Genomic DNA, 14416 nt, shown 5'->3' on the forward strand with positions numbered 1-14416 from the left:
CCGGAGGGGTGGGGAAAGGGGCGGGGCGAGCCATGGCGAAGACGACGGGGCGGGGCGGGGCTAATGACCTTGGTTGCATCACAACCGCAAGGTGACCGGCTCTGCACTCATGAGTAGCCGGAACGACAGTGTTCGTGACAAAAACTAAACGCGTTTGTAATGCTGATTCTGAGCTGTTTGCTCAAAACCAGAAATACGGGCATTTTACAACCATTTTCATCTCGCCTTGGCCCTCTGGTAATTGCTGTTCACTTTCAAAGTGGAGGAGATGAGGGTGGCAGGTTCCTGCTCACCACCACACCCAGCCTGGTCGCATTGGCTGGTGTAGCTCTGATTTAGATTCTGCGTGGGAATAATACAGAATGTTTGAGATCACACCACCAGAACATTGCACGATTCCTGTCCTGAGGTTTGGTCCTTGGCATTTTGACTCTTAAGTGACATCGCCAGTCATTTATAGGGTGAAGAACAACATTCAGTGGGTGGAAGAATATACATACACTGAGGATTAACAAGCTTTTTATCTAGACTAAGAACCACAACCTACCAATCTGCTGCACAGAGTGTGGAATACCTCCCCATCCTGTGAGCACAGCTCCAGGTGCCCATCTCACCTGAGCCTCTGCAGAGGGCTGCTGAGATCATGTGCTCGCTGGGAGCACGGGGGCTGTGAAGGGAGCCTGGAGCTCACCACTTTGCTGATGGCACCTCGCGGTGCTAACTGGTGATGGAATTTCTTCCCTTTCCATTAGAGATGTGTATAGGGTATACAAAGTGCAAGAGAGGGATATTATTATTATTAATAATAATAATAATAATAGTAATAATAATAATGTTTTACAAGAGCAATCAAAAAATTAGGACAAACCAGAGCTGATGCTGCTTATTTGCTCTTCATCCTCTTGTACTGTACAGATGCATTATAAGATGGACTTTAACTGCATAACCACATACTCTTCCCCCCCCACCCAGGATTCCCATCTCATTCAACATGTTGGGGTCACTCTGTGACTCAGAGATACACTGGTTTTGTTTTCTGTGAAGTAAAGCTGCCTGCAGAGCAGGTGCTTTACATGTTTCAAGCATTGAAAGATGCCAAGCTACCATGTGAAGCCTACAGAAAGCGACAAGATCAAACAGTTAAGGCAGAAGAATGCTGCTTTGGAGAACTGGACTCTACTCTCGCAAGTGATAGAGTCATACATTACATTAATTAAGCTTTTTCAACCTAATGTTTCACAGTTGTCCAGTAATTTCAGTCCCTCATTTGTTGGAGGCTGACACTGGGGATCCGATCTGCAAATGTGCTGAGCCCTCACTGCAAATGAAGTTATGCTGGTCGTGCTTTGTGTGTTTTATAATTCTCTGCATTCTGAGGAGTCAAGTTCTCTGAAATCCCTCTCACTTTAAGCACTCAAAATAAGATTTTTTGTAATCTCTGTGTCTCCAGACTACATCTCTATTAGGGGAGTGATAACAGATCCCTCAACTCAGAGTGGTTTGTGAAAATAAATTTAATAATGTCTGCAAAAATATTATGATGCTGGGGTGGTAATGTCACGTGGAAATTAATAATTCCTGATTCAAAACAGGATTTGCTTAATGTGCAAAAAATAAGAAAACAAGGTTGAACAAAGGAAGAAAGCAAAATATAGAACACATGAGCACCATCCATCCTTAATGCTGAATACACAAGGAAGCCATGAAAACACAGCACTTGGTTGTCTTTAATGGCACAACTACATTAAAAATCAAAGCTAACTTTAATTTTTCAATTTTATCATTTCTGAGTGCTTGTCTTTGCTATTGAGATAATATTCTGTGTAATATAGTTCCCCAGTGGGTAATTCACTTGTGCACACACAGTGCAGAACCCCTTTCATGAGCCAACTGCTACTTGTTAGCAGATTCTGCCTTTGCCAAACACGCCTCTCTAGCGTTATCCACAGCAGAGTGTTTCCAAATAAAATAATGATAGGTTGCCTTTCTAAACTTAATATTTTAATATCCCTGTCATGAACAACCCTCCCAGAGACCAGAAACGTCACCAGATGTAACAGCCGCAGTTTTGGAGCATATCTTATTTTTGGGCAAACCATTTCTCTTCAGTAGCAAATGGGAACTCAACCTCCATTTTAATTATTCATGTTGTCCGTCTTTCCTGCTGACTTTGCACTTCTCCTTAGCAAGTATGTCTTTGGATGAGTGAGGGGCTGAAAAGCAAAGACTCCTGGATGGGAAATAATGGGGTTTGATGGCTTCAATTACATGGTAAGTCTTGCCAAAGCACTGCTGGAAAGAATTGTTCCTCTGGTAACATTTTCACCTTCTACTGCAGCATAAAAGTCTAGGGCTTTTTCACCCAGCTTCCTCTGAAGGGAGAGTCCTAATGAGTATTGCGGTTCTGTCCTTGCTAGCAGGAGGTGTGGATTTCAGATAGAGAGCTAATGAAAGCTATTAGGTAAAATGAGGAATTTGTGCACACTGCTTTTAATGTCAAAGAAACGCACCTTAAGCAATTAATATTTAGATGTACTAATTCCATTTGTGTCTTTTTAAAATGCATAAAATACTGGTGTTTGAATGTCATTTAGTGTCACTCTCATCCCAGTGGAATTATTTTTATATATTTCTCTGGTCAGCGCTAATGGGAAATCTCGACCTACTATGCCCTCTCTGCTAGGCACTACACATATATATACCAAAAGAGACTGCCCCTAATTTATAATGTTTTTTATCTTGAGTGAATGCAGCATTCGTAGCGCTGGGCATTCCAGTCACGTTATGGGTACAGTGGGGACACTAGAAGGGATTCCCTTTATAGTCTTGAATGAACACAACTAAATTGACAGGACAACCTCTACAAATGGAAGGAAAACTGTCTCTGTGAGTATCAGGTAAAAAGTGTTCCCTACATATCCCTATTATACTCTGGGCAGTTTCCAAAACATGTTAGAGGCTGCTGAATGAGGAGATAATCACAGTGCCTTGGATTCTGCCAACCTGCATTTGAACTCAAGGATCGAGAGTAACAAGCCCCAAGTCCCATTCCATGTTCTGGGCAGATCTAGTTCTGCAGCAATTTACAAGGGAGATTTAAATTCCTATGCTAATGCAAAATTGCTGGGTTTGAATTAGCAATGAAATGAGCAATTTGCTACTGGTTTTGTAGTAAGTAGGAATTGGAAAATGTTCTTTTAAATGCTTATCTTCTCATTTGGGAGAAAAACATTTAAAAAATTAACAAACCAGGGACAGGGAGTCGTGGGCAATTCAAGGAAAAAGCTGAAATCACAAAATTTTAAAGGGCGGAAAGAGAAGATATGAGTAGGCTAGTATGAGTTTGTCCCACTTATTTTGTTGTAATATTTTTGCTGGTGAAGTTTCCTTCTTTCCATCCTAGAAACAATGACAACATTACCAATATCTTCAGATGGCAGTACACCTGCAGTCATTTACAGAATAGCTTCCAGTAGGCCTCAAAAGCCATTGTTGAATTGTGCTTTAGAAATCCATAGCACAGCCAAATTGCAAAATTCTGCTTTTTAAATCCTTAATCAGGCACTTTTGCTGACTTCAAAGTCTGTTAATTTCTCCTTTCGTTCAGCGCATCTGCCTGTACTTTTACTTTTCCTGAGATGCTGTTTTCTGCATGGTTTTTATAAATACCACTAATCACATGCATTGACTATAGAAAAAAATAGCCAGGCTTGTGTACTCTTTTTTTCTCCTGGAAAACTGCCACGGGGAAGATCTAACTAAAGTGGTTGCAATGATGGCTGCAGCTGGTGCCCTCTTAAAAACTGGATCACCCCCCCATTGCTCTCAGCTCTGGGCTACAAAGAGCAGAGAAGCTGGGGGACAGTGAGAAGAGTGATGCTACTGGCATCCCTGGAGAATTTTAATACACCTCACAGTGCTTTATTAGAGTCACCTGTTTGAAGGGATGGGTTAAAAAAAAGGTAAAACCTTACTAACAGTCTAAAAGCTCCCTGAAAACAATCACCCAGTAAACCCCAAAGGCTATCTGTAAAGAAGTAAATAAAGATGAAATGTCAGAATGTCACATAGAATCACAGAATCATAGAACAGTTTGGGTTGGAAGGAACCTTCAAAGGTCATCTAGTCCAACCCCCTGCAATGAGCAGGGACATCTTCAACTAGATCAGGTTCCTGGCCTGGAATGTCTCCGGGGATGCGGCATCTACCACCTCTCTCGGCAACCTGTGCCAGTGTTTCACCACCCTCATTGTAAAAAAATTCTTATTCATGTCTAGCTTGAGTCTCCCCTCCTTTAGTTTAAAACCATTACCCCTTGTCGTGCCCTGCTAAAAGGTCTGTCCTTATCCTTCTTATATGCCCCTTTTAAGTACTGAGAGGCTGCAATGAGGTCTCCCCAGAGCCTTCTCTTTTCCAAACCTGTGCAGGCAGGGGGGCAAATGAGCTCCCAAGTAAGAAGCACCAGCTGTGGCATCTTGTGCATGAGCACATTACAACCATGCTGAGGCTCCTGGTGCTGGCTTTTGTGTTCCTGCAGACATGTCTGATCTCAGCATCTCTGTGGCTGCATTGGCACCATCAACGCAAAAGCCCACAACAGAGAAGAATCCAACAAGTCCAATCTGCGGGTGTTGGGTCACCCAGAGGGGACTGGTGGGAGAAGCAGAAGCTGTCCCGTGTCCCGACAGACACAGGGGTCAGATACAGCTGTTGTCTGGGAAGAGGCAGATCGAGGTACCCCTGGAGCACAGCCTCCATCCGGCACTGTTTGTCTGCATTTGTTTCCTGGACTGGGATTCAGCTGGTGTTTCATTTCCACCCAGTTTCCAAAGGGCAGATCATGGCCCTGGGAGCAGAGCGCTGGCCCCGCTGGCTGCCAGTGAGCACGCAGTGAGTGACAGCTGACAGTCAAGGCTGGTCTGGGAGAGGGAAGAAAAGCAAAGTAATTGCCTCCCCATGCATCCTCTGTATTGTACTTGCCTAATAATCTAATAACCCAAATCTCCAGATTCTACTACAGATCTAGTGTTTGCAGAATACCTCTCTGTAAGCTTTGAATGCCATCATTTTACTGTGCATTATAAACCCTGATATGGCCAAATTGCAGGGTCCTTGATTTTTATACCCTTACTTGGCTGATCTGAAAGGAGGTTTTAATAAAATAAAGAGTCTTTCTAGCCTAATGAATAAAATTAGGATTTGCTTTCCTGGTTTACTGTATTTTCTATTAAAAAACAGGGCTTTGTTTGGCAGTGAGCCCTGTGCTACCCAGTGGGAGGATGCAAAACATGGACAGGCTGACCAGATCAGGAAATAAATGCTTAATTTCAGTGTTTAAAGATTGGAGGGAGCTTCAAAATCCAACGAGCAGCATTAGTGGCAGACCATGAATGAAAAACCTAAAAATCACTCTGCTTGAACAACCCCAGGCCTTATAATGCTTAAAATAAAATATTTTGTTTCTTTTCAGTGAAGAATTTTCATCCTTGCTCTGCCCATTTAGCTACATACTTTCCCCCCCATACTCTCTGTCTACCTAAAACAGATTTCCTCACCTACTATGAAATCTTAATGTGCTCACTCCATCACTGTCTCCATTGCCTAATTAGCCAGGCAGGTCCTTGATTGGATCCCTTCTTTCCTGCTCTCCTTTCACAGTATTTTTTCCTACTGGTGGTTGCCTGGTAACCTTAACACCTCTGCTTCCTTCCCAGGAATTTTACGTGTTCCCCCCCAAGAGATGCTGATAAAAACCCACATTATTTCCATCCTGACTGCTGTGTTCCTTCTTCATTTGTGCTTCTACACTTCACAATGTTGAAGGCAGACAGGTCAGCCAAGCATTGACGCCACGCTAGCCATCTCCATGTGGCAAGGTCTGCTTGTCCTCAGGCCCAGAGGCAATTAACGCTAATGACTGAGCTAACTAAGTTGGAGAACTTGGCCCATTTGCCGAGACTGTGAAAAATGAGCTATAGCAAAGTGTTCCTTCTCTGTCAGGTAATATTGCATTATCAAAGGTTATTTGTGAGGTAATTGGAAACTGTTTGGGGCTGAGGACAGTTCCAGTTTGGTAGAGGTGACAGGAATTTACAGGGGCCTTTCAGCTCAACAGCTACATGGGGCTTTTTGCCTTTTAGTCTGCACAAGTTATTTTCACTGAGGGGATTTATTCATTCACCGCAAATGTGTCTGAGACGGTCTGGGTTCCTCTTCCTTTCCCTTCAGAAGCTGTTGCAGAAAGCATCACTACAGGCTTCACCTGGTTGCCCAATAGCCTTTAAGCTACAAGGTTCACTGTAGGGTAGGAAACTACTAGTGAAGCAGTGTTCAGTATGGGCTCTGGGAACTAAAACAGCAGCATAAGTCTACTCAAATAGTTCTAGACTGCAATTTGCAGAGCAATCCCACTCTCAGGAGCACCCATCCCTTCTCCTGCAGGAGTAGCAAAATTCCTATCACAGGCTGCATTAAAAAATGTTTGGTTTTCCTCCCCAAATACAGATTATCTCATCTTTGGCTTCTGTATGGTCCCAAAGAAATGAGGTTGATCCCTTGGGTATCAGAAAAAAAACAGCCCATTATGCTGGTGCTGCACTCTCCATCATCAGAGACTGAGATTAGTCTAGCCCAGACACTTCACACGAACTTTAAGAGGCTGCAGTTGTAACCCTGCCCTTCACGATGTACAAAGCTGGAAACCATCTTGGCAAGAGGGCACTTCCAGTACATTTTGCACAGGAGAGAAACCTGCATTTGGGGATATTCGCTCAACCACATCAGCCAAGAGTGGGCCAGTCTTGAGTATTTTACACCAGAGTTCAATAGGAAAGAGTAGGATAAATCAATTAAGCTCATGTCAGAGAGCCAGCATGTGATCCAAACATGTGACAAACCTGTACAGCATCAGAGCTTCATCTGTATAACTGAAAGTGCCACAGCACCTCCCTACTCCACACATCCTACTAAAATCAGTAGGTATGTGGCAACTTACAGAATGTGCTGGGATAGTTGCACATCCAGCAAAGAACTAGTCACATTTTTCTATCAGTGCAATGAAGAGTGGAGCAAGGATACTTAAATCATAGACTGGTTTGGGTTGAAAGGGACCTTAAAGATCATCTAGTTCCACCCCACTTGCCATGAGCAGGGACACCTTCCACTAGACCAGGTTGCTCAAAGCCCCATCCAACCTGGCCTTGAATGCTTCCACAGTTTCTCTGGGCAGCCTGTTCCAGTGCATCACCACCCTCACGGTGAAGAATTTCTTCCTTATATCTAATCTAAATCTACACTCTTTCAGTTTAAAGCCATTACCCCTTGCCCTATCACTACATGCCCTTGTAAAAACTCCCTCTCCAGCTTTCTTGTAGGTCTCCTTTACACCCTGGAAGGCTCCTATAAGGTCTTCCCAGAGCCTTCTTGTCTGCAGGCTGAACAACCCCAACTCTCTCAGCCTGCCTTCATAGGAGAGGAGCTCCAGCCCTCTGATCATTTTCATGGCGCTCTTCTGGACTTGATACAACAGGACCATGTCTTTCCTGTGCTGAGGGCTCCAGGGCTGGACACAGGACTCCAAATGGGGTCTCAACAGAGCAGAACAGAGGGCTAGAATCACATTCCTTGACCTGCTGGTCACGCTCCTTTTGGTGCAGCCCAGGATACAGTTGGCTTTCTGGGCTGTGAGTGCACATTGCTGGGTCAGGTTGAGCTTCTCATCAACCAGCAACTCCAACTCTTTCTTCCCAGGGCTGCTTTCAATCCATTCTCTGTCCAGCCTGTATTTGTGCTTGGGATTGCCTGACCCATGTGCAGGACCCTGCACTTGGACTTGTTGAACTTCATGAGGTTTGCACAGGCCCACCCCTCAAGCCTGTCAAGGTTCTTTCTGGATGGCATCTCTTCCCTCCAGCGTGTCTGCTGCAGCACACAGCTTGGTGTCATCAGCAAACTTGCTGAGGGTGCACTCTGTGCCACCGTCCATGTCACCAACAAAGATGTTAAACAGCACCAGTCCCAATACCAACCCCTGAGCAATGTCACCCATCACTGGTCTCCACTTAGACATCAAGCCATTGACTGAAACTCTTTGAGTCCAATCATCCAGCCAGTTCCTTACCCATTGAGTGGTCCATCCATCAAATCCATGTCTCTCCAATTTAGAGATGGGGATGCCATGTGGGACAGTGTCAAATGCTTTGCACAAGTCCAGGTAGATTATGTCAGCTGCTCTTCCCTTATCTACCAACACTGTAACCCCATCCTGGAAGACCACCAAATTTGTCAGGCATGATTTGACCATAGTGAAGGTATGTTGGCTGTCACCAATCACATCCTTATTTTCCATGTGCCTTAGCGTAGTTTCCAGGAGGACCTGCGACATGATCTTTCTGGGCACAGAGGTGAGACTAACTGGCCTGTAGTTCCTCAGATCTTCCTTTATTTCTGTTTTTATAAATGGAGCTTATGTTTCCCCTTTTACATTAACAACCATCAGATGTTATTTGATCATTCCCCGCAATCCCCCCTTTCCAGTGTTTTATAGATCCCTTTTGTCGAACAGGAAAAATCAGGACAGCAAGGCAGGAGATACACAAATATAGCTGATCTACTGAAGTGAAGCCAAAACTGCAAAGCCAGGCATGTGTTTCTACAGCACTTAACACAGTGTTGCTCCACTGGGACTCAGAAGCTATCATGATCCAGTGATAAATAATGATAACAGAAACATCAGGAGATTAATACAGACAAGCTATATGTCCTACAAATCTGTCAAAAATTAACATTTACCATCAGCAGTATACCACATGACTGACCTTCACAGCTTGATTCAGTGCCATGAGGTGTAGACTGTTGTCTGAGGAAACAGAATGCAAGGCATGGCAATGAAGCCCTCCATCAATAGGGCTGTTTCTTCAGGACAAGCTTCCCCAGTATGGGACAAATCAGCAGTAAAGTGTTTCATTCACATATGCACCATTGCATCTGTAAAAAATTGCATCTGTAAGAAATTGCATTTCTACCCAGCAAAAAATGCCCTTACCTAATCAGCCTGGGCTCCATTCTGACAAAGGACATCATGAGCCTTACCAGGCTATATGGTCTTGTTCACTCAGCCCCAAAATATATTATTTACCCTTATTTAGTCTCTGCCCCTTTACCAAATCTCTCAACCATGGTTTTGTTTTGGTTTGTTTTTTTATTCCAGATTATAACAAGGTTTGGATTTAAAGAAGGTTGAGCTCAATTAGTTTCCTTGCTTTTGCAAATCTACTGGCAGATCCTGTGGTGAAGGCAATATCCTTCTGCTTTAAGCTTCAGGACAACTAGGGTATTTTTTCCATCCATATTATCCATCTATGCGACTCAGGATGGTTGTTACTTCCTAAAAGGGAACAGAGCAGAGAAGAAGATTTGATGGCTTCTGACTTACTAGCCTTTGAGAGGAAACCTTGGACTCTGTTCTAGGTAGAATAACTGATCATTTCATACTGTACCTCAGGTGAGTATCATGGATACAGAAGCTGTAGCCTGAATTTTGTGTTGCTTGTGAGCTTTCTACTTTTTCATGCACAGTGGCTTTTATGGCACATCAAATGTCTCCTCCTTTCTTTGAGCATTTACAAAAGTGGATGTGGAAAGCTGTAGTCATCACACATTTCTCTCTCTGTATGAGTCTCATTTGTTAAAATTCCTATGTCTACCTCCATTTCATACACATAATTTATCATATTTATCAGTACCTTTTACAGGCTCTCTCAGTCTGTCTAAGGGAAAAATACAGTATATATTAAGTGTTGTAAATTCTTGGGTTGCACCCCAAAGATCTCAAGCCCTTCATGTCAGGACACATTGACTTTCTCATTTGTGAATATTACATTTCTGAAACCTGACTACCTTTCACTGCTGATGGAGTGGAAGTGACTACATATAGCATCTCTTTTCCAGATATTAACTCTATCATGTCCCATTCCAGTTTTCAGTGGAACAGCTTGTCTCAATGAGATCCAGAATCTGTCTGTTTTTAGGAGCTGTATTTCTATTTCTGTCATCCTGAGACCTCAGTCAGTTGAGCAGATAAACACTGGATTTATGAGTGCAAGGGTATGTCAAAATATCACCCTTCAAACAGAAGGTAAAAAAAAAGAATCTATGAAGCTACAAAGATGCTGCTGCTTATCCAGTCTGTCTACACAAATCAGCTTTTTAATAAAATATTTGCTGCAATATTGAAGTGACCTGCTTGCTTTCAATCTATAGAAGACTGTGTTACACAATGATCTGATTTGTAATGTAAGCATGACACTAGGTGATTATATAGATTCATGTATCCTTTATGCAGCTCAAATATCTCATTTCAGCTTCCATCTTAATTTTAAAGCACTCTTAAAATATACAATAAATATTTACAAGCAAGTTTCTAAATACTTTGTCCATGTCTGTCATCTCTTGATGACCTAAGAATAATTTGAGTAAACTGTGTGGCTTACACAGAACCCTTAACATTTTATAATGTAAATTATATACATAAGATCTTGCTAAGAAGGTCAAGCATAGCTTATACTTCTAAGTGCTCTACAGTTTTCGGTAGGAGTTTCTCAGCTTTGCACTGTGATGACGATGGGCAAGTCCACAAAGTAATGCAACAGCCCAGTGAGAGATTTTTCTAGGCTGATCTTCGTGAGCAAACCATCCATAATTGAAAACTAATGGACCAAGAATTAAATGAAATCTGGATAGTGTAGTCAGTGGGTAGTTGACAGGAGATGCAACCAGAGAAGCAAACAGAGGTGTGGACAATGAGCAATTTCATAAATCTGTATTAATACCAATATTTTCATTTTAGAGAAAAAGTGTCCATTTTCTTTCTGTTCAACCGGTCTGGATTTGGTTAATATAAATTATGAGAATAATGAGGGCAAGGAAAGCCGGGTTTCAGATGAATTCCTCATGCACTGCAACTGACCTCAGCATGAGAAAATTGTAAAGAGCTGCAAAGTCTGTTATCTACTGCAGATTTGGCAGGTCTGCAGACAGGCTCTCAGAAAGTCTGTCCCACATGCCCATGTACTTCACTGGTATATGCACAGACCTCTGAATTTACGCAACAAGGATTTTGCAAGTCCATCTTTTGTAGAAGGGGTGTCTTACTGACTTTAGCTGAACCAGATCAAGCCTACAACTTTTTGTCCCTGTTTAGAAAACAAGTTTTCTCCTTAATCACCTTTCTCCGTCTCAGTAAGTTTGGTTACTCATTTGGGAATAGTATCTCCTTTTTTTTTATTTGTAGAGATCCACACCTTTGGCATCTCGACTACAATCCACTTCTGATACATTCTGGAAAACAATCAATGTGTGTAATTTCACAGATTTGTCTGAAGAAAACAGTGAGTCATTTCTCAGACAAATTCTGCTTGCTATTCCTGTCACAGGGATTACTAAAAAAAGGCTGGTCATTTTTAAAATTAATTTGGGGTTAAATTGGCTTCTCCAGAGAACAGTTGTCTGGATAGCAAATGCTACCTGTAGGGTGATGACAGATAAAAGAGTTTTGCACATTTTGCCCGTTTATGCCCCAAAATGCATTTTTCACTGCCACTGACATTTAGCTTTGCTTCCTCTTAGCGTCCTGTGCTGCTGTGGCCTCTCTTTGTTCCTGCTCTAGAAATCCTGATTTGTACAGGTGTTCCAGCCAGCAGTTCCATTTTCAAACGTCCATTGCTTCCTCACTGAAGTGCAAAGGTACTGTTTTTCTTGTAGTATTTTCCATTTTCTTCCTCATCCATGACATCATTTTAGTTCATCTTTTCTCTTTCCACCCTGTCTTTGTTCTTTCATATTCTCACTACCTCTGATTTCAAAGCCCATGTTCTAATCTTTCTTTGGGGCGTCCATCCAATGCTCTCCAGGTCACTGATTCTCCATTTTTCAATCAATTTCAGAATATATATTTTCTCTTTTCCCTAGCTAGTATTTAACTGCTATCTGCCTTGAAACCACACAGTATTTAAAGAAACACTGGACTGGAGTAGAAAATTACTTCCAGTAGAAAATTACTTCCATATCCAATATATATAAGGACTATATCTCTGTTTGTAGTAAATACTATATACTCTATATACTAAAGTTTTTAAATAGGACATTATAAAGGAGGAAACATGTTACTGATGTATCAAGAAAGGAAGCTCATAGCTGTAGTCCAAGACAAAGGAATTTCCGGCTTTAGATGCTCTAAGCAGCAATTTCCCATAGTTGTTTGACAATATGTGCTATATTTTTTACTGATTTTCATACTCTGATCCTCTAAGACAAGTGCAGGGTAGGGAAAGAGTATCATAAATATAGCTTAAAGTGGCCCTGTTTTGAGAAATTTGGAATCACTGCATTGAAACCACCTGTTTTTAACCTGGTGTATTCTGATGAAATGCATTTTATTTTGCCCTAACATTCATACACAAAGTACTTCAAACTTTGTGTTGTTTAACCTTGTTTTATCCAAGGGACACAACTTGTAGAAGACACTTTCTCCAGAGCAAAACTGACCCGTGTTACAGCTTGCTCACATTTTAGATGGACTTTGTATGCACCCTGATTTAGAAATAGCTCAAACAAATAAAGAGAAATGATGAAAACTATACTTTGTAATGGTAACTGTTTATTTTGAGAAAAAAAGTCTTTGGATTGTATTCTCTTTGCTGCTGGTTTAGCTAAGGATTTTAATTCCTGTGTGTATAAGTACACATACACGTATACCTATGCAGGATTTACATTTTTGCATTCACCAAAGGCATTTCATCAAAAGTCTTCACATATTGCCTGTCAATGACATTTGGGAGCCGAACCACCTGGCCAAGGATCATATCACTGTCACACAAAATGCAGAAGTGAATTAAAAAATCATAGAAAAGGCACAGAAAATTCCCAAGGCAGGCAGCAACAGGAAAAATCTCAGAACAGTAGAAAAAACTCAAATGCCAAGACAGCAGCCAAAATCTCCACAACACCAGGAAGGCTTCCTTTTCTGAACTACTAGGACACTCCTGTTCAGGGCTAAAAAATTATTGTGACAGCTGTGCATGGACAAGTAGGGCCATGAAGGCTGCTCTTTGGACTCTCCTTGGTGTGATCCTGCTAATACAAGCTGTGCCAAACAGCTTATGGGGAAGGAAACCTTTTCAAACACTATAATAATGCAGCAACAGTGTGTTGTAGGAACCACTAAATAAATACTATTTTTCTGCAGCGAAATCCTCAGTGAGCTTTGATTTAAAAGTGATAGTGCTAATCTCCCAATGCCCACTCTTGGGACCTTCCATTTGCAACATCACGTGCCCCCTCTAAGTGAGTTTGAAAGGCTTTCATAGATCAAGGTCCATTAGAATTTCTCTTCTCTTTGCAGGAATGAAGCAATGATGTTTCTTCACTTAAGGTTCACTTAAGCTCCCAGTATACACAGACTTATACTGATACCACACTGTACTGGCCAACTTCCATTACTGCAGTGTTCTGGGAGATGAGGTCTGGCCTGGAAAGCTCCCTGGATGGGGAACAGAACGATTTCTAAAATAAAAGAAGAAAGTCAAGAACCTCACATGTGAACTGCAGCCCTGATGCTACCAGGGTCCTTCACAGATGGTAACCCTGTGACCATTCTGCCTGGGCCCTTGCAATCACCAGACCTTACAAATTTGTTTCTAGCAAATATGGGATTGCGTGTCCTCAGGAAATCCCCCTATGCTGCAGAATGATGAATACTGGAGATGCAGCAAGAAGCATTCCTCTTGCAGACCTCTTCTCCCTTTTTTTGCTTCCTTGTGAGCACATCACCCATGCATGTGGTAAATGACCTTAAAGATCTCCCATTTCCACTGTAGCTTTCACTCAAGTGGTTTCGCTCAAGCACTTCTTTAGATACATGAATCCCCATGCTCAGAAATGGATTCGTCTCTAGGATGAAGTGAGCCATCTGCTTAGCTGTGCACTGCAGCACCCTCAGCATGTTAGGATAGAGAGAAAAGCAAGCAGAATAATGATATCCAGCTGGAAAAGCAAGTGCAAATGCATTTACACTGAAATTTGACCCAGGGCTTGCAGCTTAAACTTCAAACTCAATAACAGCATATTAAAGGTCAGGAGCATAAAACACCTTCATCTCACCTCTCTTCCCAAGATAGCAGAGTTAACTGAGCTGCAGGACCTGCCAGTCTGCTGATAGAGTGGCTAAGTACTCTCTTAGGGGAGAGTACCATTTACTGCAGCATCAGCCACGCTTCCTGAAATAGCCTGTTTCTCCTTGGAGGCCTCTCATCTGATCACCCTCTAGAACTTGCAGGGACTTCTGAGACCAGACAGGAAAAACACAGAAACTTTCCCATTGACATCAGCCCAGTCAGGTACATCTAGCACAGCAAGGGCT

Source organism: Streptopelia decaocto, assembly GCF_964273445.1.
Source record: "Streptopelia decaocto genome assembly, chromosome: 7".
In the NCBI taxonomy this organism is placed as follows: Eukaryota; Metazoa; Chordata; class Aves; order Columbiformes; family Columbidae; genus Streptopelia; species Streptopelia decaocto.